Source organism: Canis lupus, chromosome X (genome assembly GCF_011100685.1).
Source record: "Canis lupus familiaris isolate Mischka breed German Shepherd chromosome X, alternate assembly UU_Cfam_GSD_1.0, whole genome shotgun sequence".
Taxonomy (NCBI): Eukaryota; Metazoa; Chordata; class Mammalia; order Carnivora; family Canidae; genus Canis; species Canis lupus.
The window spans coordinates 51,630,882-51,639,588 of record NC_049260.1 but is presented as its reverse complement, the minus strand read 5'-3'; the positions used below and the strand labels follow the sequence as shown (position 1 = coordinate 51,639,588).

The following is an 8,707-nucleotide window of genomic DNA, read 5'->3' as shown; positions in this document are numbered from 1 at the left end:
CACAGTTTGGCTATTGTGGACATTGCTGCCATGAATATTGGGGTAAAGGTGTCCGAGCATTTCACTGCATCTCTATGTTTGGGGTAAACACTATTGAGTGTTTACCCCAAACACAGGGGTCGAAGGGTAGCTCTATTTTTAACTCTTTGAGGAACCTCCACACAGTTTTCCAGAGTAGCTGTACCACTTCACATTCCCACCAAGAGTGCAAGAGGGTTCCCCTTTCTCCATGTCCTCTCCAACATTTGTTGTTTTCTGTCTTGTTAATTTTCCCCATTATCACTGGTGTGATGTGGTATCTCATTGTGGTTTTGATTTGTATTTCCCTGATGGCAAGTGATGCAGAGCATTTTCTTATGTGCTTGTTGGCCATGTGTATGTCTTCTTGGGTGAAATTTCTGCTCATGACTTCTGCCCATTTCATGATTGGATTGTTTGTTTCTTTGCTGTTGAGTTTAATAAGTTCTTTATAGATCTTGGATACTAGCCTTTTATCTGATATGTCATTTGCAAATATCTTCTCCCATTCTGTAGATTGTTAGTTTTTTTTTTTGTTAGTTTGTTTTTTATCCTGATTAAATTCCAATAGTTCATTTTTGCTTTTGTTTTCTTTGCCTTCATAGATGTATCTTGCAAGAAGTTACTGTGGCCAAGTTCAAAGAGAGTGTTGCCTGTGTTCTCCTGTAGGATTTTGATGGATTCTTGTCTCACATTTACATCTTTCATCCATTTTGAGTTTATCTTTGTGTATGGTGTAAGAGAATGGTCTAGGTTCATTCTTCTGCATAGGGATGTCCAATTTTCTGAGCATCATTTATTGAAAAGGCTGTCTTTTTTCCAGTGGATATTCTTTCATGCTTTGTTGAAGATTAGTTGACCATAGAGTTGAGGGCCCATTCTGGATTCTCTATTCTGTTCCATTGATCTATGTGTCTGTTTTTGTGCCAGTACCATACTGTCTTGATGATCACTTGATGATCACTGTCTTGATCATAGCACAACTTGAAATCTGGCATTGTGATGCCCTCAGCTTTGGTTTTGTTTTTCAATACTGCCTGGCTATAGGGGCCTTTTCTAATTCCACACAAATATTAAGATTATTTGTTCCAACTGTGTGAAGGAAGTCCATGGTATTTTGATAAGAATTGCATTGAACATGTAAATAGCCCTGGGTAGCATAAACATTGTCAGAATATTAATTCTTCCAATCCATGAGCATGAAAATTTTTTCTATCTCTTTATGTCTTCCTCAAGTACTTTCCAAAGGGTTCTGTAGTTTTTAGGGAATAAATCCTTTCCCTCTTTGGTTAGGTTTATTCCTAGTTACCTTATGCTTTTGTGTACAATTGTAAATAGGATTGACTCTGTAATATCTCTGTCTTCAATCTCACTGTTAGTGTATAGAAATGCCACTGATTTCTGGGAATTGATTTTTTTTGTCGTGCCACACTCCTGAATTACTGTATGAGTTCTAGCAATCTTGGAGTGGAGTCCTTTGGGCTTTGTATATACAGAATCATGAAATCTGTGAAGAGGGACAATTTGACTCCTTTTCTGTTGTTGTCTGATTGCTGAGGCTAGGACTTCTAGTACTATGTTGAATAACAGTGGTGAGAGTGGACATTCCTCTCGTGTTCCTGACCTTAGGGGAAAGCCTCTCAATATTTCCCCAGTGAGAATAATATTTGCTGTGGGCTTTTCATAGATGGCTTTTAAGATGCTGAGGAACGTTCCCCCTATCCCTACACTCTGAAGAGATTTAATCGGGAATAGATGCTGTATTTTGTCAAATGCTTTCTCTTCATCTGTCGAGAGGATCATATATTTCTTCTTTTTTTCTCTTGTTGATGTGATCAATCACATTGATTTTTTTATGAGTATTGAAGCAACTTTGCATCCTGGGGATAAATCCCACTTTGTAATGGTGAATAATCTTAATATACTGTTGAAGCCTATTGGCTAGTATATTTTTGAGAATCTTTGCATCTGTGTTCATCAGGGATATTGGTCTATAATTCTCCTTTTTGGTGGGGTCTTTGTCTGGTTTTGAAATCAAGGTGATGATGGCCTCATAGAACGAGTTTGGAAGTACTCCGTCTCTTTCTATCTTTTGGAACAGCTTTAGTAGAATAGGTATTAATTCTTCTTTAAACTTTTGATAGAATTCCCCTGGGAAGCCATCTTGCCCTGGACTTTGGTGTCTTGAGAGATTTTTGAGGACTGTCTCAATTTCCTCTGGTTACTTACCTCTTCAGGTTTTCTGTTTCTTCCTCTTCCAGGTTTGATAATTTGTGGTTTTCCAGAAATGCATCAATTTCTTCTAGATTTCCTAATTAGTTGGCATATAGTTGTTCACAGTACATTTTTTTAAATGGTTTGTATTACCTTAGTATTGGTTGTGATCTCTCTTCTTTCAATCATATTTTTATTAATTTGAGTCGTTTTCCTTTTTCACAAGACTGACTAGTGGTTTACCTACTTATCAATTCTTTCAAAGAACCAACATATGGTTTTCTTCATGTGTTATATAGTTTTCTGGTCTCTATTTCATTGAGTTCTGCTTGAATCTTTATTATATCCCTTCTGCCTGGTATAGTTTTTACTTGGTGTCTATCACCAATTTCTTTAGGTTTGAGGTTAGCTTCTGTATTTGAGTTTTTTCCAATTTTTTTTCTGTATGTTCTTTTATTGAAGTTTGACTTGCAAACATATAGTATAACACCCAGTGTTTATGCCGTCCAGTGCCCCCTTCAGTGTCCATCAGCCAGCCACCCCATCCACCTGCCCACCTCTCCTTACACTACCCATTTTTGTTTCCCAGTGTTAGGAGTCTCTCACAGTTTGTTACCCTCTCTAATTTTCCCTAATAATATTTCCTCCTTTCCACTATAATTCCTTTCATTAATACTTATATTCCTCGTATGAGGGAGGCTTGTATTGTGATGCATTTCCCTCTTAGGACTGCTTTTACTGTAACCCAAAAATTTTGAATGGTTGTATCTTCATGTTCATTAGTTTCCATGAATCTTTTTAATTCTCTAATTTCCTGGCTGACTCTTTCATCTTTTAGTAGGATGCTCTTTAACCTCCATGTGTTTGAGTTTCTTCCAAATTTCTTGTTAACATCCATGTGTTTGAGTTTCTCCGAACTTCTTGTGACTGAGTTCTAGTTTCAAAGCATTGTGGTCTGAAAATATGCAGGGGACAATCCCAATCTTTTGGTATCAGTTTGGACCTGATTTGTGACCGAGTATGTGGTCTATTTTGAAGAAAGTTCCATGTGTACATGAGAATAACGTGTATCCAGTTGCGTTCCAATGGAAAGTTCTGTATATATCTGTGAAATCCATCTGATCCAGTGTATCATTTAAGGCCCTTTTTTTCTTTGGTGATGTTGTGCTTAGAAGATCTGTCATTTGCAGAAAGTGTCATGTTGAAGTCTCCCAGTATTAGTGTATTATTATCTATGTATATCTTTACTTTGATTATTAATTGATTGATATACTTGGCAGCTCCCACATTAGGGGCAAGAATATTCATGATTGTTAGGTCTTCTTGTTGGTTAGACCCTTTAGGCATGATATACTGCCCCTCTTCATTTCTTCCTATAGTCTTTGGGAAAATCTTTAATTTGTATGATATGCGGATTGCTACTGCAGCTTCCCTTGAGGACCACTTGAATGGTAAATGGTTCTCCAACCTTTCATTTTCAGACAGGAGGTATCCTTATCTAAAATGAGTCTCTTGCAGACAGCAGATAGATGGTTCTTGCTTTTTTATCCAGTTTGAAACCCTGCGTCTTTTGATGGGATCATTTAGCCCATTCACATTCAGAGTAACTATTGAAAGATATGAATTTAGTGTCATCATAATACTTATTCAGTCCCCATTTTGTGGATTTTTTCTTGGAGCTTCCCCTTTCTTTTACAATGTCCCCATAATATTTCTTGCAGAGGTGGTTTGGTGGTCACATAGTTTCAGTTTCTGCCTATCTTGAAAGCTCTTTCTCTCTCCTTCTATTATGAATGAGATAAAGTATTCTTGGCTGCATGTTCTTCCCATTTAGGACTCTGAATATATCATGCCAGTCCTTTCTAGCCTGTCAGGTGTCTGTGGAGTGGTCTGTGGTTAATCTGATATTTCTCCCCATATAAGTTAAGAATCTCTTGTTTCGCACTGCTTTAAGGATTTTCCTTTATCTTTCGAATTTGCAAGTTTCACTATTAAACGTTCACTATTAAACGTTGAGGTATTAAATGGTTTTTATTGATTTTGGGGGGACCTCTATCTATTATCTGAATGCCTGTTTCCCTCCCCAAATTAGGGAAGTTCTCAGCTATGATTTGTTCAAATATACTTTCTAGCCCTCTTTCCCTCTCAGCCTCTACTGGAACCCCAATTATACGTAGATTCTTTCTTCTCAGGCTATCATTTATTTCCCTAAGCCTTTCTTCAAGGTCTCTTAATAGTTTTTCTCTTTTTTCCTTAGCTTCCTTCCTTACTGTCACCTTGTCTTTATGTCACTCCCTCTTTCTTCCACCTCATTAACTCTAGCAGTTTGGACATCCAGTCTGAATTGCATCTCATTTAATTTATTTTTATTTTCAGCCTGACTATATCTCAATTCCTCAGTAATGAAGTCTTTAGATTCCTTTATGCTTTTTTCCAGAGCAACCTTTGCCCAGGTTGTGTTCAAGGCCAAGGCGAAGCGCTGAGATGAGCTGAGGCTTGCTGGCTGTCCAAGAGGCCTTCGTGGGGGCCTCGCTGCTCGTTTTGCGGGTGAATGTGCTGTGTGCTGTGCTGTCCCACTGGCCCCGGGCACAGCCCTGGGCCCTCCTGCTGGTATGAGTCCTGGTGAGTGACTCTCTCTTTGTTATCTGTGCCCTCTCTCTTGCTGCCTGCCTCTGCCTTGTTGCCCTGCATGCATCCTCCACCAGCATCTACCTGGAGGCCAAGGGGACCAGTGCGTGCCAGGCAGCTGTGATGAGTGGTGCCATGTTCCTGCTGTATGCCAGCTGGGCCTGCTACAACCTGGCAACCCTGGCCTTGGCCCCCCAGAGCCAGCTGGATGCCTTTGATTATGACTGGTATGTCTCTGACCAGGCAGACCTGGTGAATGATTTGGGGGAACAAAGGCTACCTGGTATTTGGCCTCATCCTCTTTGTGTGGGAGCTGCTGCCCACCACCCTGCTGGTGGGCTTTTTCCGGGTCCACCGGCCCCCACAGGACCTGAGCACCAGTCACATCCTCAATGGGCAGGCCTTTGTTTCCCGTTCTTACTTCTTTGACCAGGCTGGAACATTGTGAGGATGAGGGCTGCTCCTGGGAGCATGATCGCTGTGAAAGCACCAGCATGTCAGGCAGCCTAGGTTCTGGCAGCTGGTATGACGCCATTGGGTGGGAGCCAGGCAAATGTGGGGGCAGCCAGACACAGACCACTCTTCTGCTCTTCTCCCAGGTGCTGGGACCAAGTGGCCACCACCACAGTCTCTATTCCACCCCACAGACATGATCCCCTTCCCTTCTCCCCTAGAACACCCAGACCCCAGTCCTCCCAACCCAGGCCCCTGTGCCAAGTTCACCTGCCGCTTCTTGCCCAAGATCATGGGAGACTGTGACCACCTCTTCTCCTGGCTTGCTAGTTGCTACTCCTGTCATAGTGAGCTTGTGCTATCCCCCCAAGGGGATGTGGCTCTAGCTGCCAGATTCCCACAGAACCTTGGCATGACCTGCCACCTCTATTTCTACACTGGAGCCAGCTACTTCTCCTGCACCTGCCACTCAATAAACAGTGCCTGTGCCCCTCAAAAAAAATATTTCACCACCTAACTGACTGACTTTTCCCAAATGTCCCAGAGGGTTGTGGTGCTCCAGCCCTTTACTGATACTGGACTGCAGTTTCTGGTGAGCTTTTCCCCAGGTGCACCTCTTCTAATGGTGACTCCGGGAATCTTGAGACATCACTACCCCTCCTGGGATTTTGCCTGATTTTTCTGCTAAGCACTTTTCAGTCCGGGAAAATTCCAGCATGGATTTTTAAAGTTCCCCCTTCTCTAGGGCTGGGATTTCCTGTCCTGGAGGCTTTCACTGCTTGGCTTTAGCTCTGATACTCATGGTGCCCCTCCCAGACTTTATTCTTTTTTATTTATTTATTTTTTTCTGCCTTTCTATCTTGTTAGAAGCAAAAACTTTTCTATCTGTAGTGTTCTAGCTGTTCTCTCTTTAAATCTCAGGCTGAATTCATAGGTGTTCAGGATGTTTTGAAAGTTATCAATGTAAGTTGGTGGGACCAGGTGAGTTGAAGATCCCTACTCTTCCACCATCTTGCCCCTCTCTCTGTGGTGATGGTTGCTATTTCTCCTCTCTCTTTTGTGATTTTATTTATTTGAGTCCTTTCTCTTCTACTTTTTTTTTCAATTTGGTTAGTGATTCATCAGTTTTATTAATTTTTGACAAAGTAACAACTTCTAGTTTCACTGATCTCTTCTACTCCTTTTGTAAAAAGTTTTTATACCATTAATTAATTTTTAAAAATTTTTTCTAATGATTTTTTTCCTTTTATTCTTTCACATTTTTAATTTTTAATTTTTTAATTTTTACATTTTTTTAATTGGAGTTCAATTTGCCAACATATGCATAACACCCAGTGCTCATCCTATCAAGTACCCCCCTCAGTGCCTGTCACCCAGTCGCCCCAACCCCCGCCCACCTCCCTTTCCACCACCCCTTGCTCGTTTCCCAGAATTAGGAGTTCTGCCTCTCTCCTTCTGATATTTCCCACTCATTTTTCTCCTTTCCCCTTTATTCCCTTTCACTATTTTTTATATTCCACAAATGAATGAGACCATATAATGTTTTTCCTTCTCAGATTGACCTCTTTCACTCAGCATAATACCCTCCAGTTCCATCTACGTTGAAGCAAATGGTGGGAATTTGTAATTTCTAATGGCTCAGTAATATTCCATTGTATACATAGACCACATCTTCTTTATCCATTCATCTTTTGATGGACACCAAGTCTCCTTCCACAGTTTGGCTATTGTGGACATTGCTGCTAGAGACATCGGGGTGCAGGTGTCCCGAGGTTTCACTGCATCTGTATCTTTGGGGTAAATCCCCAGCAGTGCAATTGCTGGGTCGTAGGGCAGGTCTATTTTTAACTCTTTGAGGAACCTCCACACAGTTTTCCAGAGTGGCTGCACCAGTTCACATTCCCACCAACAGGGCAAGAGGGTTCCCCTTTCTTCACATCCTCTCCAACATTTGTGGTTTTCTGTCTTGTTAATTTCCCCCATTCTCACTGGTGTGAGGTGGTATCTCATTGTGGTTTTGATTCGTAATTCCCTGATGGCAAGTGATGCAGAGCATTTTCTCATGTGCTTGTTGGAAATGTCCGTCTTCCTCTGTGACATTTCTCTTCATGTCTTTTGCCCATTTAATGATTGGATTGTTTGTTTCTTTGCTGTTGAGTTTAATAAGTTCTTTATAGATCTTGGATACTAGCGCTTTATCTGAAACATCATTCGCAAATATCTTCTCCCATTCTGTAGGTTGTCTTTTAGTTTTGTTGACTGGTTTTTTTTTTCTGTGCAAAAGCTTCTTATCTTGAGGAAGTTCCAATAGTTCACTTTTGCTTTTGTTTCTCTTGCCTTCATGGATGTATCTTGCAAGAAGTTACTGTGGCCAAGTTCAAAGAGGGTGTTGCCTGTGTTCTCCTCTAGGATTTTGATGGAATCTTGTCTCACATTTAGATCTTTCATCCATTTTGAATTTATCTTTGTGTATAGTGTAAGAGAATGGTCCAGTTTTATACTTCTGCATGTGGATGTCCAATTTTCCTAGCACCATTTATTGAAGAGACTGTCTTTTTTCCAGTGGTTAGTCTTTCCTCCTTTGTTGAAATTAGTTGACCATAAAGTTGTGGGTCTACTTCTGGATTCTCTATTCTGTTCTATTGATCTATGTGTCTGTTTTTGTGCCAGTACCACACTGTCTTGATGACCACAGCTTTGTAGTACAACCTGAAATCTGGCATTGTGATGCCCCCGGCTGTGGTTTTCTTTTTTAATATTCCCCTGGCTATTTGGGGTCTTTTCTGATTCCACACAAATCTTAAAATAATTTGTTCCAACTCTCTGAAGAAAGTCTATGGTATTTTGATAGAGATTGCATGTAATATGTAAATTGCCCTGGGTAACATTGACACTTTCAAAGTATTAATTCTTCCAATCCATGTGCATGGAATATTTTTCCATCTCTTTGTGTCTTCTTCAATTTCTTTCAGAAGTGTTCTGTAGTTTTTAGGGTATAGATCCTTTACATTAATTTATGATCTAATCTTTATTTCCCTTCTGGTTTCACACTTCATTTTTGTTCTTTTTCTAAATCTCTTAGGTATAAAGTTACATTACTTGTTTGAAATTTTTCTTGCCTCTTGAAGTAGGCCTGTTTGCCATATACTTCCCTCTTAAGACTGCATTTGCTGCATTCAAGGTTTTTACCATTTTGTTTTCATTTTCATTTGTTTGCATTTATTTTTTTATTTCTTCTTTGATTTCCTGGTTGATACATTGATTATTTAGTAGTATGTTGTTTAAAATCCATGTATTTATGGTCTTTACAAATATTTTTCTTTTGATTGACTTCAAGTCTCATAGTGTGATATGAAAAGCTGTATGGTAGTCTCTCAATCCTTTTGTACTTGCC

General features: G+C 40.1%; 1 pseudogene; it reads left to right on the top strand.

The window, feature by feature from the left end:
• Positions 1-3,640: 3,640 nt before the first annotated feature.
• On the top strand, positions 3,641-5,513 carry LOC100686983 (annotated as a pseudogene).
• Positions 5,514-8,707: the final 3,194 nt, after the last annotated feature.